The sequence below is a fragment of the Typopeltis vanoorti genome, chromosome 22 (assembly GCF_054136105.1).
Source record: "Typopeltis vanoorti isolate ZY-2024b chromosome 22, IOZ_Tvanoo_1.0, whole genome shotgun sequence".
Lineage (NCBI taxonomy): Eukaryota > Metazoa > Arthropoda > Arachnida > Uropygi > Thelyphonidae > Typopeltis > Typopeltis vanoorti.
Genome location: NC_143570.1, coordinates 82,628,924 through 82,649,353, shown reverse-complemented (window position 1 = coordinate 82,649,353; position 20,430 = coordinate 82,628,924). Strand labels below are relative to the sequence as shown.

The following is a 20,430-nucleotide window of genomic DNA, read 5'->3' as shown; positions in this document are numbered from 1 at the left end:
GATACAGAAATTCCGAATTCGATGAAATATTTAATCTTTTACTTGAAAATAGCTCACACCCTTTACTCCATGTTAGAAAAGTGTGTGTTTATGAAAACGGTATTATAATTTAATGCTTGCTGCATAAATAACTCATTTTTTAAAAGTGTATTTCGTAACTAAATACCTTTTTTCCATTATTTTGTATGTTTTGGACCGATTTGAAATTAATCAACTGTTCGCTGAAATCTAATAAGTGCTACGTAATCTTGAAGATTACGTAACACCTATTGTAATAATCTTGTACTGAGATATTTTAATATACATTTCTATTTTTTTCAGTACGGTTTTAAGATAACCCCACGGGGAGAAACTGGATTCATAGTCAAGTGAAGGTAACTCTTGCCTTAATATTTTTGCAGAACGTTTCATCTTCAAGAAGTCACTCTTCTGGAGTAAATGTTTTGAAACTGAAGTATTATATAAAGGTAATGAAGTCATTACAATTGTCTATTAATTGTTCTTTGTTCTCCGATCCATTTGGATCTTGCGGGATTAAATTAAATTGTGTTTCTGATAGGAAGACATCCATGAATGAGGCAGCCGAATTAGCATCCATCTGAAATCTCATAAATTATCCACTCCATAGTCGAGATACTAATCCAAATGTGTTTGGATTCGTATTAACAACAAATTTGTTCTTAATACTTTATGTTTAATATTTATTTTCGTACTCAGAAGAAGCATAACTTATGCTAATTTGATGGTGAAAAGTCTTTATTTCTCTGCGTGAGGTTATTATAAATTTCCATATGATTCAAACTTCGATCTTCATCTACCTTCTTCCTAAGAGGAGTCTACCAACTTTTGCGTCATTACTTTGCTTAGTGTCATTCCAGTTTCCCCTTAAGGAAATTTTAAATATATTGTACAATTCAGTTGAAGAGATCTTATGGTTTCTAATTAAATTCAGCTGTTATAATTACAATAAAATCAGTTTTGAAGTGGAGTGCGATACATCATACGTAATCTGTTTTGCTGGTTTATTCTCTATCATTATACACACACCAGAATATAATGCAATGATATTTAGCTGTCTATCACACAGGAACTTAATAACCCACCGTTTTACAATCATTGGTATAATCGCATTGAATAACTGCGTTATTCTACATTATGTAAATTTAACAGCGCGTGGTATTAATTGCCGACTATAATTTTAATAAACATTCAGGCAAAGGTGGTGCTTACGTTTGGATAATTTCCTTTGCACTGTTCATGGCAACGAGCGACCACCGAGACTGCTTAACTAAGCTGAGTACTGAGGAATGCAATCAGAAGAGCACGCGCATTTATCGTATGCCCTACTGCATTTTCAAATTATTAGATTTTGATGTAGGAAACATCCCACACTGTACATGTGTTGTCTTATTTCATAGTTAGTCGAAATTTCGGTATCCTGAGCTTTGTTGCTGTCAAAATCATTGCCGGAAGTGGTAGACCTCAAAAGAGTAAGTTTAAATATTCTAGTCTAAGCGAATGAGGTGGACTCGCACTTTGTGACGTAATCTATTAAATCATGTACAGTATCGTAAAAAAAACTTGCACCTCATAGTGATAAAACAGGATAAAATATTGTAGCATTGTCTAGTTCAGTGAAAACAGCGAAAATATTTAGTAGGAATATAAAAATGTATTTCAATACTAGACATGAACACAAATATTGAAAGGTACTCTCCGACCACAGATCCAAGACCCTAGTCTGGCAACGTGCCAAGAAGAGTCAATTCATGTTGAAGGGGAGAAAAATATTTTGATGTACGAATTGGTCACAAACACGCAAAATCATGTGCTTTATACGTAAAAATTTCCAACTGTTATACAAACAAAATAGTTAACTTGGTAACTTTAAAAACTAGAATTTCCATAAAAGAAAAGTTAATTTTCCTACGTGTAATAATAAGCAACTCATCCCACAAGACGGATTAATTACCCTGTTATCGGAATGGATTCTCCTTCTTCTGACATGCGCAGAAGTGTCGAAGGGTCTCGTATCTGTGAGCGTACATTAATTGGAATTATATCAAACTGAAATGCTTAAATATTACTAGACCAATTACATTACAAGTGAGAATAAAAACGAATTCCAGACGTTTCGATATACAGTAATAAAATTTGCCCCTTTTATTAAAAATAGCCTGCGAATACATTCGTTACCAAGTTGAGCATTCTGAACTATTGATCAGAACAATAGTTCAGATCAATTTTTAGCTGGAACATTAATGCACTGTGTTTAGAAATATCTCATTTTTTAATAAAAATTGATACGATAAATAGGAAGAGCGCGGTCCTTACTTAGCGAAAGTGATCAATTCCAAGATTGGCAATGGAACTGCAGTACCATGGAGACCTCATTAAATGCAACAACACGCTGGCGCATTACTTTTCATAAATAGTATAAAAGATTTCCTGCCGTATACTCGTATTGCCATTAAATCATTTTCTCGGGTTACTAACGCTCGTAGTCTAATTCCAATGTGATTTTTCACCGGAGGCATTGGATGGTAACGTGTTAGATTTTAGAAGTGGTAACAAATCTTTAACATTTAAAATTAACGAGAATTGGGCACTGGTAAACAATGTTTAGCCTGGGAGTGCTTTGTTCTTAGGCGTATGATGCAGATGCCTCGCGTGGGAGGTTGTCTAATGATTTATGAAATTTATGATTCTGTTTTTAATTTTGTCTCCTAGACGATGGCAGTGTGCATATATACTAACATGCTTGTAACCGAAAATGTGATCTTTAGTTCTGCAGTTGATTTTACTAAGTCGTCATCATGCGTATCAAGGATTTAGGCTTAGCATGGCCTGTTCCGGCCTTAGAAGTCATCGTTGAATCTTTAAAGAGGACGTCCTGGTTTTCTTTTTCCTAATGGCTTGTACTTTAAGGCTTGTTTTGGTAATCTTTCTGTTTTCATTCTTTGAACGTGTTCCATCCATTTATGTTTATATTTTTTAATTTTTTCTATTACTGATTCTTGGTTTCATTTGTTCATAATTTCTTCGTTTCTTTTGTGATCAAATAGGGTATACTTTGCAGTTTTTCTCATAAACTTCATTTCTGCTGTTGTTAATCTTTGTTTCTCTTTTTGTTTTATTGTCCAGATTTCGCTTCCATACATTAAGACCGGTAAGGCTAATGTATTGTATACTTTTAGCCTGGTTTGTTTTTGAACTTGGTTTGGTTTAAATATAGAGTTAATTACACCTGTTATTTTTAAATATTTTTCGATTTTTACGTTTATATCTTTTTCATTTTCATATGTGATCGTACATCGTAGGTAGTTAAATGAATTCACCTGTTCTAAGATCTTGTTATCTATTACTAGTTTAGTTCTTGCTGGATCTTGTCCTTTAAAGGCCATAGTTTTCGATTTTTCTGTTCATACCATAATCTTTGGATATCTCATTTAGATCTAAAATACCTTTCTGTAAGTTATCTTCAGAATTTGTAATTATTATTTGGTCGTCTGCAAAGAGGAGAGTGTTTAAGTTCACTATAGAAGAAAGTTTAATTCCTTGATGTAAATTTTTATTCCATTTCATTATTATTTCATTTAAGTAGATATTAAAAAGAGGTGCTGAGAGGGGACATTCCTGTCGGACCCCTTGGTTTATCTCTCTCTTATATGATAGCTCATGATTTAATCTTATTTGTATTTGATTATTTTACTATATATATACTTGTGATAGCTTTTAGGATATTATTTGGAATTTGTCTTTCTATTAATATGTTAAATAATGTTTCTTTTAACTTTGTCAAATGCTTTTTCAAAGTCAATAAATGCAATATGTGTTTCTAAATTGGATTGTCTTCTTTTCTCTATTATTAATTTTAGGTAAAAGGCTGGGTCTATACATGATCGTCCTTTTCTAAATCCATTCTGTGCTTCTAAACTAAAGTTTTCGCAATATTTCATTAGTTATTTAAAATTCTGCTATATATTTTGTAACAGGAATTTAGTATACTTATACAACTATAGTTTTTAGGGTCATCTCTATTACCTTTTTTAAAGAGAGGAATCGCAATTGCTTTTTTCCATTCTATTGGGGGTATACCAGTTGAATAAATTTTATTTAAAAATAATAAGAGTTTTTCTTCGAATCTAGTTCCTGCGTATTTATATAGTTCTGAACCTAGCTTATCTTCTCCAGGTGATTTTCCGTTTCTTGTTTCTTTCAGGCCGATTTCTAATTTTACTAAGTAAATTCGATAAATAAGTACTATACCGCTTTGTATTTTCCTTAAGTTGTTTTTCACTTGATCGTAATCTACAGTCATTATTTTGCCTTATTCTCTCCTGGTTTAGCAGTGACTTTTTTGCCTTTATACATCAGGTTTTCGGACTGTTTTGCGTGGTTTTACTTGAACACAGGCATAAAGAAAGATCCTCCTGTTACAGAGGAACTTTGTGCCCAGGTAAATACCTTCCAATTCAGTTAACTACATATTCTGTATGCTCTTCAGTATTTTTCATGCAATTTAATGGGATATATTTGATTTATTGCATAGCAGACATATATTTTTATTTTATTATTTTCCGAAATTTTTTTAGGTAAAACACTGCTGGCTTATAGAATGTTGATAGGACTTTTACCACATCATTTCAGTTCCCATTAGGAAATTAGTGCCTTACTGGACAAATATCATCACACCTGAAGACAGTTTAGCATTTATGCCATTGTGGTTCGAACCCACGATTAGAATCTCGTTCCAATCGTACATGCTATTGCCAGTGGAAAAGCAAGAATTAATCCACCGAAGCCCAAGAACTAGTCAGAAGTGTTTGTGATTCCTGGTTCATTTTTGTGTATGTTATATGATCTTGACCTAAATGTGTAGTAGGCCGCTTTATTCAGTTATGATTTTGCTTTCCAATCGTCTGTGAAAGCGGAAGGCTGAGTTGATGAATCTCTTGACTGTTCGATGTGACTTTGACTGCCACTATGGCATCAATATTTTCGAAACATATTGACCGACCAACAATATATAAAACGCATACCATTCGCGTTTATATTTTTAAGGTTGTACGCTTAAAAATTGTATTTATTGGAGATGTCATCATTAAGTAAATAATGTAATCACAGCTAATAATTTAACGATGTTCTATTTTTAGTCACTAACTAGTAAAGATGACTCTGCATCAGCTTATTTTTCTTAATTGTAAATATTAATTGAAAGGTCACTTTCTGGTTTGTAATGTTTAGTGTTTGACTCCTTAATTGCCTCAGTTTAAATGATCACCACGAACTTTTTTTGTGTGTGTGGCAAGAAAACCCTTCAAATTTAGAATTGTATATTAACCCCTGCACCTCTTTCTTATCACTCGATGGGCTTTTCCAAGAAAAAAAAATACTTTATGAAAACTAAGGATCATTTGGTGTATTGTAGTTCAAATATAGTACAAATTGGGAAAAGCACCTGCGCTAATAATAAATATTATCACAAAAATGCAATGTTATTAAAACTTTAAAATTACAAATATTTAACTTCTGAAAGACTTTGAAAATTCTCATCATTCTGCACAATTGAGTTATGAATTAGCAGCCACGTTTTCTGATCTTTCTCATTTTAGTTGCATAAAAAGTATTGCTGTGACGTCATTACTCATCTTTGCACACACAAACGTTTTCGAAATTCTGGTGGCGTTTAAATTCATATCATTATGTACTTTTTATAGTACATAATGATACGGGTACATGAATCAAAATACCCTTTCTGATTCTAAATACGGTTGTTTCAGTAGAGGCGTACAAACTTCTGTATGCCTACAGAAAAAGAAATAGGCTCAGCAGCAAAGCATAGTGCAATTTTCCATACCTCTTGATGGCTGAACAAGACGTGGGTCTTTGTAAGCAGAAAGCTGGTTTTTTACAGCATCGAATAATTAGTGATCTTAGATAAGAAGATGAATTAAGAAGTTGGACAAAATTAAGAAAATAAGTATCAAATATTTTATTTTAGGCAGCCAAAGACGTGGAGTATTCTATGAAAAGAAAATAGAAAAAAATAAGATTTATATTCTTTCCCGATGATATGCAAAACTTGGAAAATAAAAAAATCAATACAATAAAGAAGTACGAAACATATTATAGTTTATATATTTCACTAAGAAGTGTTGTGTGGGTCGATAGTGCAAATGGAATTTTGCTGTATGCTCTTACAGCATCAAACTTTTGCCAATCGATAAGTAAAGGTCTAGTATATGTTAGTATTCTTCCATTCTTGAATACAAGGAAGTTTTGGCGGCTTTCAGATCGACTTATTTTTAACAAGCTTCTATAGAACATTATCCATCGTTATCCATAAAAAATGAAGGTAGCATACCTATGATGAAGTTCATTTCGAGCTTATTGTATTAACGACCCAATACAGGTAGAACGCATACAAAAATTTGTGAATAAATTGTTTGCATTAATTGCCGATCACAATCGCCAATCCTAGACTTACTTGGCGACTATTCAAATGTCATCTTTAGAATACTTCTAAAATACTTGGGATTTGACCATAATATTCCTGTAAAATTCCATACAAAGATGAAGAAGACACAAAGCTTTTCATTAGTTAAAATGTAAACTATTTCCCAACGCAACACTTGACACTTTTTCAAGCCATGAAACTGCATAACGAACTTGTAATTTAAAGTTCTTTTGAAAATGTGCAAGCAATTTGCGCTTTCAAGACTTCTGGGCATTAGCGAGTAAAAATGCTGTCGTCAGCTACTACACGTGATTTAGACGTAAATTACAAAGGTCAATATTTACAACACGAAGTTATTTCGATTGCGCTATACACTGACAACTAGAATCAATATTTACAGAGTGTAGTCGACTTGTACGCAAATCCAAGATCAATATTTGCCGTCGTAGTCGGTACCTTCAGAAGTGACTAAACACACCTCGGCTCTTCGATGTGACTTCCCGTGGTCAAATTTCTACCGTTGAAGATTTTCCTGCATATATTTTCCCCTTTGGTTTCGTGCTCAACGTACGTCCTGCACTTCGATGTAAATTATGAAAATAGTGAGGGAAAGAAAAAAATAGTTTACGCAATCAGCCATCTCGTACAATTTCTTTTGACGTTTTCTTCTATATTTTTTGTAATGAATGCGTAACCATAAATGCCAATAATTTACATACCACTGACTGGTCTAAACGCAAACTGCGTTGTGTTCATTTCTTTAGAAGCGCGTCCTGAATTTCTTACTGATATTACTTTCTTGGGCATAATGTTCTGACAATAGGTGAGAGGTTTATATTTGACTTCATATAAGAGAAGAAAGTATTGATTTTTTTCCTGCTTTTGCTTGTTTAAAGAAGAAAAGAAAATACATAAAATATAAGATGCACCAAGAGAAAAAAGACTCTTGATATAGTGAAAGGAAGTCTGCGACGAAGTAGAATGTTTGTATATCCGGCTTCAGAAGTGTAAACAAAATTCAACTGATGTGAAGGATTAAAATTTTATTTTGTATCTACAGAACACAAATTGCTATATTCATACCTGACTAAGTAACTAATTAAATACGTACTCCCGTACCTAATAAATGACCTATTTTGCCAATATATTTTTTAAATAACGAAACCTGTGGTGCGATCATAATTAAAAGAAACACACGTATTAACCACAGTGAAAATTATTTCATTGTAAATATTTCATCCTAAGTATCTTAGGACATCATCAGTACAGTAGTTTAAAACAATAATAGGAATAACATACAGTTAGGACGCATGATTTTAATAGAATCTCATTAAACGTGGGTAACGTGTTACAGAAGTAAAAAAAAAAAAAAAAAAAAAAAAATTATTTAACACAATTTTGTATGACAATTTCCCATACTTTAGGAATAGTAAGAACGTCGTTGCGGTTTAAGTTTTTGGTCTGTGTATAGGGCTTCAGAACTCTCTTTGTATAAACGTTTGTTTATATAAAGATCTATGTAAAAGTTTAGCCTTTTCCCAATGGATCCTATGGTTTGGATTTTCAATTCCGTGTTGAGAGAGGCCAGATTTCTGCGGTTTAAAAAGACGAATGTGGTTTTGATATTCCGAGATGCGTTTCTGAACAGACCTACCTGTCTGTCCAAAGTAAGACAATTTGCATGAGCATGGAATCTCATAAACGCCAGGCAACATCAAAGGTGAGAGTTTGTCCTTAGGAGAAGGTAACAAGTTGTAAATTTGGTTGATAGGTTTGTAAGTAGTGGTAAAATTGTATTTCTTCATAATTTTAGAAAGACGTTCTGAGATGCCTTTAACGTAAGGTATGGGAATCCTACGGACTTCTTCCTGCCTGGTTTGGTGTGTGGAGAAGTGACTGATTTTTTTGAGTTGTTTTAGGATTATATCCATTTAGGATGGCTGTATTTTTGATTACTTCTATTTCCTGGTTTAAAGATTTTTCAGAGGAGCAGAATTTGTGCTCTGGAAACTAGTGATTTAATAATGCCAGATTTCTGAGATGGATGATGAGCGGAAGAATTGTGAATGTAGCGACCTGAGAATGTGGGCTTGCGAATGAGAGACGTGGCGATGGAACCGTCTTCTTTTCTTTGGATGTGTAAATCCAAAAAGAAGATACCCTGTGGAGATTCTTTTTCTAACGTAAAGTTGATGCGATGATGAAGAAGGTTAATTTTATTTATGACTGCAAAATGGCAGTCATATTCTTTTCCAAATGCGATGATGATTACCATTTGTCTCTTATATACTTTTTTCCTGCCGAAATTCACCCCATATCTCAACACTTGACACGAAGAATATTTATTTAAAAATACCATTTATTATAAAAACATAATTGAGAAGGTAACGCACTTAATATTGTTCCATTCGATTTTTCGCACATGCGCATAAGCTTGCACAAAGTTCTTAGTTTACTAACACTACAGGAATAAAGTAGGTATTTATGTAACTTAAGTGGACTCGAAATATAGGTGTAACTTTTTTATTATTTATTTCTTATGTTTAATACCTTTTTATTATATTAGATAAATGATCCGAAACCTGATGTGTAGTCACCAGCTTAAAAATTCGATTGATATACAAACGGAATCAAATTAATTAAGAAAGAAAAAACTATCTATCAATAGATTTAGTCTTACCTTGGGGTTAGGACTACTGCAATTCGCCTCTTTGTGCAGCGTCTAGCATCGAGTAGCCCTCTTAAATCCTTCAAAGATGAACTTACATTATTGTATTCTGATAGGCGAAACCTTAAAGAGAAACAGTCCTAGAGCCCAAAAGGTAAGAGACACGTCATGCCTTTGCCAAAACGTTGTTTCGCAGACAATGTATTTACGGATCTCAAATATCTGTTTATCTCAGAGAGAGCTTTGTCTTAATTGCACTACAAGCGTGTCCACAAAGAAACAACGGCTGTGGTCAGTCAATTATTCTGTTAAGCAGAAGTGTATGTACAAATTTCAGCAGAAACTTGTATCATCTAAATGCTGAATATGGTTATCGAGTATAATCTCTTACACGTGGTGAACTGCTTGTCACTTGGAATGACGAATACAAGTACACGCATTGCCCATATGGTTTCAGAGAGAGGAAGAGCTGTGCGCGCGTATACTTCTGTAATTTCTAAACGCGATCTTTAGATAATGCATTAAGTACAGTTCGTTAATGAGCACGCACGTTTGTTGAGAAGCTGTCGACAATTCTGTTTACGTGACTTTAATTTAAGTTAGGGAGATACAAAACTGCTTTAAATGTGCATAACTAAACAAAACGGATGTGCTGATTGAATAATTAATCGAACTCATCCTTAGATGACACCGAAAACATCGTATGAGTTATGTAAGTCTGTTGTTCGGTGAGCCGAATTAGCAGTGCTGATGCGATTGACGCACCCATATTTCTTTTATTTTTGCAGCATTGAATGCGACAACGCCTAGTTGTAATATCTTTTGACGGAACGAAGGCTAAAATTATTGCAGCTCATTAATGCTATTTCCTAATTCGGCTCACTGTACTGCGTCGGTTGGGTGGAGATACGTGAACCGAATTCCCCGGTGAGTGGTCGTCGAGTGGAGAGATGGGTCGGTGTTCGGAGATAGCCAGCTGTGGTTTGACAAGCTCGCGGGATTATACTACACTATTCTATCAGCTGTATCGATGAAAGGCCAGCGAAATGGGCAGTATCTCGATGTGTTTTGGGCGTCACACACTGATGCAGTTGTGCTCTTGGGGAGTTCGCCTTCTCTTCCGCGATACGCCTCGTGTAAGTCCACCATTACGTGTGTTTCCATGCGCCTTCGTCAAAACAAAATAACCTCTTATTATTGTAACGCATGCAGCTAATGGCAGTACTTTTGGAAAGATGTCGAGAGAACGCTGGCTAAAAAAATAAATTCTTGTTCGTTACATGCTGCAAGTTCTTTGAAGAAAGAGCTCTGACATTTTATGTCTAACCCAGTACTCTAGAAGAATATCAAAATATATCGTTTTCAAGCCAAGTTAAAGGCAAACAAAAGCTGACATTGTAGAAGTATTTGGTTGTAAGAAGGACAGATACTATACTTCGAATTTCTCGTTGAAATAGCTGTCTCGAACTTATATATTAAACAACCTCTGTTTCATTAAACGCAGTAATAACAAGTCCGTTTTGTGGACACGAAGCCACCCTCAACCCTCTGTAGATGGCATGATGATACGCTTGATTGTTTTTAACTACACCCTCTGTCAAAAAAGAAACCGAACTTTTCGAAAATAGAAGAAACTAGTGACTTCACCTGTTGTATCTTTTTGTTGTCGAAAGCGGCAACCTTCGTTAGTGTTGTATCAACAGTTTGTGACATTTGTTTCATTAGAAGCCGAGTTAAAGTGCCAACAGGGACAGTGTGTTTTGACGAATGGTCGGAAAATGAGTTTCAAACAGAGCTGCGATTGACTTTTGTGTTAAACTTCGTAAAGTTTTACCGAAACGCATTAAATGCTCCAAAAAGCATACGGTGATGAATGCTTATCCCGTACTCAAGTTTACGAACGAGTGGTTTAAGCGATTTCAAAGTGGTCGTGAGACGCTTGAGGACGACGAAAAACCGGGCTATCCAAAAACTGGACAGAGCTAAGTTAACATCCAAAAAGTAAGTGATTTCATCAAAGGAAACCCGAAATCGTCCGCGAGATTGATTGAAGATGAATTGATTTGGGCCTTCGTAACTGAATTCACCATTTGTTCCACACAAGTTGACCGATGACCAAAAAATGTATCGAATTGAAACTGCAAGGACCTCATTGAAATCGCTCGTAAGGATTAAGACTTCCTTGAAACGATTGTTACTGGTGACGAAACGTGGTGTTTTGAATATGAGCCCGAAACAAAGCGCCAGAGTGCTGAGTGGAGACCACCAGAAGAGGGACTTCCTAAACAAATCGCTTGGAGAAGTCAAAAGCAAAGACAATGCTGATTTGTTTCTACGATTCGAAGGGCATTATCCACAAAGAATTCATCCGCCTGGCCAAACGGTCAATGGTGAGTTTTATCTCGAAGTTTTGAAGCGATTGATATCGAGAATTCGTCGCGTAAGGCATGAATATCGTGACGACCGACCGTTTATCAAAACACACTCACTCTTGGCATTATAACTCTGCTTCTAATGAAACAAATGTCATAAATAGTTGACACAACACTAATGAAGATTGCCGCTTTCGACAACAGGTGGTGCCACTAGTTTCTTCTATTTACGAAAAGTTCGGTTTCTTTTTGGACAGGAAGCAAATAAGGCTACGAAACACTGATATACCTGTTTGTTCTTCTTGCCGTCTTAACTTGTTTTGCGTAATGAAAAACCAAAGTTTTCGAAAGAAAAATCCCCGCTACTTCTGTATGAGTTCATCTAATTCACCTTCAGATCTGAGAATGTCAACGCATGTGTTCTATTATTAATTTAGATAAACTGCATAAAAGCTTCAATAATTATAACATATATTGATGGTCCTATAAACTAGTAACTTTTAAACCACGAACTGTGTCTAAGACGTAAAAAATATAGAGCTGGAGCACTATTAATTATCTAATATATCCGATAGTTTGATTTTGTTTTAAAGCCTCCTAAAATTTAGGAAATTTGATCTCCAAATTCGTACTCTGCAGAGAAGATCTCTTATTCTTGAGAAAGATTTGACTTTTCCTATTCCATTAGGAAAGCGCGAATCAATTTACGTTTTTCATGAAAAACTAAGTACTAGTACTTTTGATCTTCCCACATGAAATACACTTTATTCTCATATTGCACATTCTGTGTATTAAATGATACGTGTTAATTTCCTATTCTCTTCTTCTTCCATCGTTTTATTTTATATTTTGGTTTAAGCCAATAAAAATACAATTTGGTCGGCTAAATCTCAAATTGCCAGCCCATCCTCATCCATCAGGGTGCACCACGAGAAGGTGAGGATTGGACATTAGGTCAGAAGCCCTGGTCGGTTCTCTGCATTCTTTTAAGGACTATGTGGAGGTCTCAGTTATACAGCTTTGACCCTTAAGAACCTCTCTTCTTCGTAACATGGATTTTAGGCCATGTGGCCAGTTCGTCTCATGCCATCAATTTTTTGTTCTTCCGATTCTTCTTTTTCCACTTATTTTTTTTATCTGTATAATATTTTCGGTAGTCTTCTGTTATCCATTCGATTTAAATGTTCTATTCATTTTTGTTTTGTTTTATGTAGTAATTAATTAGTTTTATATTCAGGGATTGTAAGATTTCATTTGTTTTATGGTCCCACTTGGTATATCCAGCTGATTTTCTGAGAAATTTCATTTCTGCTGTTTTGAATTCGTTTTTTTTTCATTTTTCCTTTTTATGGTCCATGTTTCACCTCCATATAGTAGAGTTGGTTTTGACAAGACATTATATATTCTGATTCTAGTGTGTTTTTGTTCTAGGGATGATTTAAATATAATATTTATAGTGCCATTTACTTTGACAAAGTTTGATATTTTAGTGTCTGTCTTTTTTCTTATGATAAATCACATCCCAAGTATTTGAAAGTATTTACTTGTTCTAATATTTTATTATCCATCACCATTTTACTTCTTATTGGGTTTTCTCCTTGGAATGCCATTATTTTTGTTTTTTCTTTTAGATATTGTCATATTATATTGTTTTGAGATATTATTTAATGATTTTAATCTTTGTAAATCATCTTCTGACGTAGTTAATACCATTTGATCATCTGCAAATAGTAGCATATCTATCTTCATTTGTATAATTATACTTCTTTGCCCTGTCATTTGCTTCTATTACCTCTTACTCTCCTATCTTGTGTTATCCAGCCCAGTTCTAGTACACGTCGAAATAAGCTACACCATTCTGTTATATTCTAATTCAAGTAAATTTTTAAATCGAGCTGATTTATGAAAAGAAAATAAGAGTGCCACATTTAGAAGCCTTGCAATCATCGCATTTAACAAGTTATATATTTCGTACTCATATTCAGCTTTTAATGGTATGTTAACATTTTTCTTCTTCTTCTGCAGCTTCTTCCACTTAAGTGGGGTCACTGTTGAGAAATGAGTCTCCTTCACACTTTCCTGCCTTGGGCTGTCACCACATCCAAGTTCTTCATCTTCAAGTCCTCTTCTACCAGCTCCCTCCATCTCTTCTTTGGCCAACCACGCATTCTCCTTTCTTGCACATCCATCTGCATGACCCTTCTTCCCACATATTCGTCCTCCCTCCTCATCACATGACCAAACCATCTCAACCTTGCCTCCTGTATTTTCGCTCCTAAGTTCGCAACATTCACTGTTCCCCTGACATAGTCAGGTCACACCGCGCATCCACCTCAGCATTCTCATCTCTGCTACTTCCATCCTGCTGATGTTATTTTTCCTTAGGGCCATAGCATATGTCATAGCTGGCCTCACTACTGTCCTATAGATTTTGCCTTTCAGATTGATTGGCACCCTCTTATGTTAACATTAAAAAGATTTATTATTAATCCCATAACTATATGAAAGGCAACTGATTGATTGTTTAAGTACATTCATTGTTAAAAGCTGATCACTATAAAAAAAAAATTCACAGCTATTGTAAGTTACGAAGAAAGATAAAATTATTGGGAAGAGATAATACTAAATTAAGTTTAATTATTTCTTAATTTAAAAAATTCCCTTTTCGTTATTTAAATGGCTCTCAGTGAAGGTAATTATGCACTTGCCTTCTCTTTTGCTTTATTAACTGATATTTTAATATCGCGAACGTGCATGCAACATTATTGAACGTTGCATGGACATTTCCTAAGGATTTGATTGATATGTCAACACTTAAAATCCCTTTCCGGTTACAAGACGTCTTGCTACTTGCGTTTACGCGACTGTCTTATTACAGCATCGTGTTATGTCATCGTAATGACAGGTAATGAATTACACGCGAATGTTATGTTACTTTTAGGTAAACACAAACTAAATTTTGAGAAATAAAACGCATACCCAGATATTCCAGCCTTGAATCTGTTTAAAGAACTCAGTAAACTTGATAATATTTGAGCTGGAAGGATCTTCTACATCTCGAGAATCCATAAAAGAAACAACAATGCGCTGCCAGTTCGATATTAGTATGAGTAGTTTTAAACAAGATTTTCAACTGGAATTGGAGAGAAGCATTAGCATGCACTTGATTGGTCAGTAGTTTCAAGTCAAGAATTTTTGTTTCTGGGCATGCTTTTACTAGAAATGGAAAATGGAATTACTTTTAAATGAATTAACACTCGCTTTAAAGGCATCTTTAATTTTTGGCTTTAATTTTGTTTAAAAATGCACATTCTGTTCAAAAAACCAGGTTAGATGAGTTTTAGAGACAATGCAACTGCTTCACAAAAGACATGTAATCGGTGTTTTAAAAAAAAAAACTTAAAGCATTTAAAAAAAATCCCAGCTACTATTGACTCTTTTTGCTGTTTTTATCATTCGCGTTTTTCTTTGAATGGAAAATTCACAAAGCGGATCCAAAGGGCAAGAACCATGACGATAATCTTTTGTATTCAAAATAACTCCAAAATTAACTCCAAATCAGATTTTTGAGTTTGAGTGATAATACCGTTTCACATATTATCGGAGCCCAGCAATTACTTCAAAAAAGGACCCTAAATGGCCACTTAAGATCTAAACGCTAAAACCTTATAGCCATTTGGCAAAATCTGACAAACTGTTTAATCTATCATTACATAGAACATAGTTGAGTTCCTTCGTCCAATAGGACAAAATCGTATTGGACGAAGTATTTCTACTGTTATATGTACGCCCACATTTATAACCGTAGAGTTTCGCTTGGCAACTTTCCAAGAATAGTCGATTCATGCTGAAGGGGGGGGAAAGAAATGAAGGATGTACGAATTGGTCGCGTACACGCGAAATCACGTGCTTTCTTGTCTGCCTCCTATACTAGTAGTAGCTTGAATTTTGTTGTCGCAGAAGACGGATTTGATTACCCTGTTATCGGAATGGATTCTCCTTCTTGTGACATGCGTAGACGTGTCGAAGGGCTTCCATCTCTGGGCGTACCATACTTAAGTCCAACTTTAATAAGAGTACAAAAACTTAACTTTATATAAAATATCTGGCACTACATCGCTATTTAAAAATGCTGCAGATATATATAACTTACACGTTTGATTATAGACAATTTAAATTTTTGTTATAGGTCTTTTTTCTGTTGCCCAGGTATTTTTAATAATTGTTTTCCTGGTAACAAGGCTAACACATGCGTTCATAAGAGTACGTGAAAGAATACACTCGGGAGAGGATGTGGTCCAGTTATCTTCGGTGAACGGCTGGAAGAACATCCGGTTTTAAAACAAGTTCCTGTTATCGTTGTCACATTCCAAGATTGGCGCTAGCGGAAAGAAAATGATAATACAAAAGTGTGATGTGTGGAAACGTCTTTTAATTCTGCTTAAAAATTCAAATGCAGTACTCAGTAATAATATCCATCTACACTACTGAGGATTTCCTTTCTTCGCTTTTATAAGAGAATTTCATTAAACTAATTGCTCTTTCTTTGTTACTGTGCGACACAGATGCGAGACCCCTCGACACTTCTGTGCTTGGCAGAAGGCGAATCCATTCCGAAAATAGAGAAATCGGTACGTTTCGTGGGATGAGTGTTTATTATTATAAGTCGGAAAATTATCTTTTCTTTTATGAAAACTCTAGTTTTTAAAATGGTAACTATTTTGCTTGTACAACAGTTCGAAAATTTGACATATAAAGAACGTTATTTCACGTGTTGGTGATGAATTCGTACATCGCCTTCTTCCTTTCTCCCCTTCAACATGAATCGACTCTTCTTGGCAATCTGCCAGCGATAGTTCTCGCTTCTGTGGTCACACAGTATCTAGTTGTGTTTGCTCTTGCAACTTGATTACCGTGGAGTGATTAAGCGTTAGGTCGTAAATAATTCGTCTCTTGTTACCCCCAAACTCTGCTTATTGGAAACGTGAAGGGGCTTACAAAAGTTTGGGTTCTACAACAGGGTTGCCATGGGAAGGAAAGTGATATTTTTCAGTCTGTATTACTTTGATTACATACATAATTAGAAAGAATGTTACTTGTATGTAGCGTGTGCTGCATATTTTCTACATTGTATTAATTAAATCCGCTATAAAAGAACCTGCTACCGCATGAGCAACTTTTTTTGGGCCGCACGTTTCTTGAGTTTGACTGGTTTGCTGTGAATGGTCGTAATGAGAAGACATTACAAGTGAGACGCACATTGTAATCCGAGTGCTTAAGTGCCTGCATCGCACGTTTTATGGACACCGGCCATTAACCCCATTTCATTGAATCACAGTTGTGAAGTACAAATCCAAGGTGCTTTTATAGCTTTCTCATTTGCTGCCCTCGGCTATGACCGAGAACCAAAACGAAGATGGCATCCTTGTAATTACAGTTTGGAGAATTACAGATGCGTACGACAATGCTTCTACGGCTTATGTCAGATTATTTCATGAATATTTATTTGGGGTTCTTGAATTTGAAATAACACCAATTCTATTACTTAATGGAAGCCCAAAGGTACATGACCAAATCAACCCAGATCTTTTGTGTATGTGTACGTGTACTTATCGAATTTTTCACTCTTCATGGGTAGAATTTAAATTAGTTACCAGATAATATGAAATAATTCTATGAAATAAAATTATTGAGTCATTTAACCGACGGTTCCTATTAAATGACACACTATTTATCTATGAATCTTATAAAAACTAGTAGCTGGAACTTCCGATTCAGAAGTGCAAACTTTTATCTACGTATCCACTAAAGATTAAAAACCTATGGTATACATTAACACAACGTGTTGATGTATTGTTGTCAATGTTGCTGTAACTAGGCAAGGACGTTGCCTAGCAACAGCAACAATACAATAAGTTCGTATATTCTGTTCTGCACAAGCACGATCTAAGCAAGGACGTTGCCTAGATAGATACAGCAACAATACAATAAATCTGTCGTATATTTTGTTCTGCACATGCACTATCTAAGCAAGGACGTTGCCTAGATAGATACAGCAACAATACAATAAATTTGTCCTATATTTTGTTCTGTACATGCACGAACTTGGCAAGGACGTTGCTTAGATACAGCAACAATACAATACGTTTGTCGTATATTCTGTTCTGTACAAGCACAATCTAAAATGTATTTTTAGACAACAGCAAGCGTATTATTAGCTGTTTTCCGATGTGCGAAGATGAGCAAATTTTCTTTTCTGATAGGATGGAAAGTGCGTTCTGTGTGAAACATTACTTAATCTGTGGCGTCCAAACAGATGTGCTTAATGGATTCTTTGGAACACCCCTGATTACCATTTTGTGTGGCGTCACCCTCTGGAATTTTGGCTTCGCAGTTGCACGCAACGTAAATTCAAACAATTATTCGATTACTTCGGAGCTGATTTATCGTCGAAAGATTAATTAGTGAAGAAAGCAAATTATACCTAACGAGAATCGAAATGCCTTAAGTGACCACTTAAAATGTGGAGAAATCGGAACGATCCGTTAGTAATGATATTGAGTTTAAATGCTGTTATAAACTGTTCTGTTTAATTTTGTTTTAATATTTATTGTAATTTAACTTAATCCATCGCGATATGCCAGTAGAGTATCCCCCGTTATAAAAGCAAAGGGGAAAAAGCGCATTGGGTAAAATAAAAGAGGGGAATTAATGTTTATCACACTGACTTATGGGACGATACATTTTCCGTTAAATTCTTAATACCCTCTAACTCGCTGTAATTACTGTACGCTGTTTTAAATTAAAGCAGGTTACGCTTCGCAGTGAATTAATTGTCGATACTAGTGACATCTAAAGTTATTTGCAAGAATGCCTTTCAGAAGTCCAAGAATTAAACTCGCTTCGGCTGAAATTTTTACAGCAATTGTGAAATTAACAATGCTTTATTCATGCTAAAATTAGAGTAGGTGTGTACAAATTGCTTTCACGTATGAACGAGATAAAGCTGATTTTCATTCGGAAAGCTAGTTTCAATTAAAATAGTTAGTCTTATGTCGAAATGCGTACATCTTTCTTTTAAAATAAAAAAAATAAAAAAATCTACTGATGTACATATTCCTGTCTTCACACATGGCCAGTCTATACTGCTGTATAATTAGCAAACAGATGTATACACTTGAAATCAATTATACATTCGTGAAGTGTTATTGGCATGTAGTTATAATTATTATAACTACATGCAACGTAAGAGGCGTTAGGAATGACAAAGTTGTTCTTGAATTGGCTAAATACTGCATCGCCCAACATCGGTCATAAGCAATGATATCAAGCAATGGAAATATGAGGGTGCTGCTTCAACACCAAACGCATGTATCAAGACTCGGGAAGAAGATGACAAATTGTGACATCAAATCTGGAAAATCCGATGTAGAACCAGCCAACCACGAATTCAGTATGTTATATTGGACTTTAGTTGGGACATTGTGTATGGAATTAGAGCAGTATGAATCTTCTTCCTCTGCGTTTTTCCCGCTTCCGTTGCAGGGTCCGCGTGTTACGTAGATACGACTTTTTGTTAGTACAAATGTCGCCGACCCTGCCCCTTAGGGGGAAATGTATTTTTGACTGTAGCAGAGTGGTGTTCACGAGGCCGGTTTACTTGCCTGCGGGATGTAAAACTCCCACATAAACTGTGTGTGACTGGCTAACTTGCTATGGCTGAGAAAGATCCTTAAGCTCCTCACGTCGTCGACGAGAATCGAACCTAGGATACTCCTTTCTCCAGGGGTGCGAAGCGCATAGCTAATTGGCCAACCGCACGACTTAGAATAGTATGAATGTACTTCATAAATTGGCATGGTTGCCCCATCTTATACGTATTGAAGGTAAATTCCTAGTATAAGAATTTCACTTCAATAAATTATTTATATTATTACGTTGCTTACCTCAGTGGCTATGTATTTTCTAGACTAGTTTTTCTTCCACGAGTCTAAAAGTCGCGCTTATATTTTCCCCCTCTGCTGCTGTCCCGAATACTTGTCACTTTTCTTTTGACACCTGGATTCAGTTCTCTTTACGCAGTTTCGGTCCTCCATAGTGGGTACATACTACCTGTCATTTACTGAGCCTGAATTTTCAAAGAAAAGTTCGCTTCTGTTTGGCTGAGAGTGGATGGCACCTCATTTGTCCAATAGGAGATTTTCTTAGTAATAATTATACCACCACCTCTTTTCCACGCGATGATTTTTGCATATGTTATGGATCACGCGAACCACGAATTCTTTGTAACTTATAACACATTCATGAGTATGCACGTACTACTTGTGCCATAGACCAAATGCTTGAAGTAATACGTTTTCTACATCTTCAGTTAGCAGCCTGGTGGTCTCGTATTAGAATATAATTATCTATCATATGAAATTCGCATTTATTATATCGGAGTCGTCAGAATTTCGGATATTCTTGATATCATTTTAATTGCACTTTTCTGGACTTTATCGAGAGATTCGAGATATACTGTGAAAGTTTCCTAAAAATAAGTTGACCAGAGAGCTTACGGGAATACACCCGCCGGCATTTACGAGTTGCCCTAGCGCGAACCTTATAGGAAACATGATCGCTTGTCCAAGCGTCCATATATTCGTCCTCTATCGGGCCATTTTGATACGGTTTCACTGGCATGACAGCTGTTTCAAACTGGTTGGTTCTCTTCAGAGACTAGGCAGAAACCTTAAGAGAGAAAAAAACTCTTTCAATACTAAGGAACTTGAAACGAAACTTTCATAGTTTCTACATTCGGCTTTAAAATAATGCTGGATCTAATATCCACTTTTTATAATTTTGCATCGCCCAACTGAAGCCGTTTGGCTTTTTATTTTGGTAAACACATTTCTGCACACTAATCTGATCATACACTTGAACAACCATTT

The 20,430-nt window shown here is 35.3% G+C and overlaps 1 protein-coding gene across 1 annotated transcript in view; it reads left to right on the top strand.

Annotated features, from left to right (window-relative positions):
* The first annotated feature begins 429 nt into the window (after positions 1-429).
* The window catches only part of LOC150094520 (polypeptide N-acetylgalactosaminyltransferase 13-like), a 220,397-nt gene continuing 200,396 nt past the window's right edge, over positions 430-20,430 (top strand). Inside the window, exon 1 of the mRNA XM_090412335.1 lies at positions 430-467. The gene's annotated coding sequence lies outside the window, so the exon portion shown is untranslated. The remainder of the gene's footprint in view (positions 468-20,430) is intronic.